This window comes from Balaenoptera acutorostrata, chromosome 1 (assembly GCF_949987535.1).
Source record: "Balaenoptera acutorostrata chromosome 1, mBalAcu1.1, whole genome shotgun sequence".
NCBI lineage: Eukaryota > Metazoa > Chordata > Mammalia > Artiodactyla > Balaenopteridae > Balaenoptera > Balaenoptera acutorostrata.
This window is the reverse complement of record NC_080064.1, coordinates 156333216-156333851: the sequence shown is the minus strand read 5'-3', so window position 1 is coordinate 156333851 and position 636 is coordinate 156333216.

Genomic DNA, 636 nt, shown 5'->3' with positions numbered 1-636 from the left:
GATTGTCCAACAGCTCTCCCTCCCCCACTTCCTATGGTAGGGGCTGGGGGTGGGGCGTCTGGGCTCTGGGGGTAGGGGGGCTTACAGATGGTTTTGCAGTTAGGCTGCTGTCTTAATGCAGAGGTGGAAAGCATCCCATCCAGCAGTTGGCAGCCAGATCTCTAGAGAGAAGTTCCCATACTGTCCTTCATTGTTCTGCCCCCAGCTGGGGATGGGGATAGTGTGACTATAATAGAGGGTGCACAGGCCCTGGCTCCTTCTCTTTGTTTGGCATCTTTTGCATATGGTGATCAAAATGTGCCTCTATCTCAGAAAGGTGTTTATGAAGGGTACAGCTCCTAAGTCCTCAGCACCCTCCATCCTGAAGACCCCGCTGCATCTGCCTGCTTTTCTTTCTGCGACTAGAAACATCAGCTTCCCTGAGAGCATCCCTGTCTCCCCCCAGAGAGGGGAGTAGTTAGTAGGCTTAGACAACAAGCAGCATCCTGGTTGGTACCTGTGTCCCCTGAGCTGGTCCCACCTCTTCCCTGGCTAGCCCCTCCCTACCGGGTCCCTGCGTAGTCTGGCCAGGTCTCATGGGGAGACTGCTGCTCTGGTCTTCAGGCACACCCGGCTGGGACAGAACCACAGAACAGA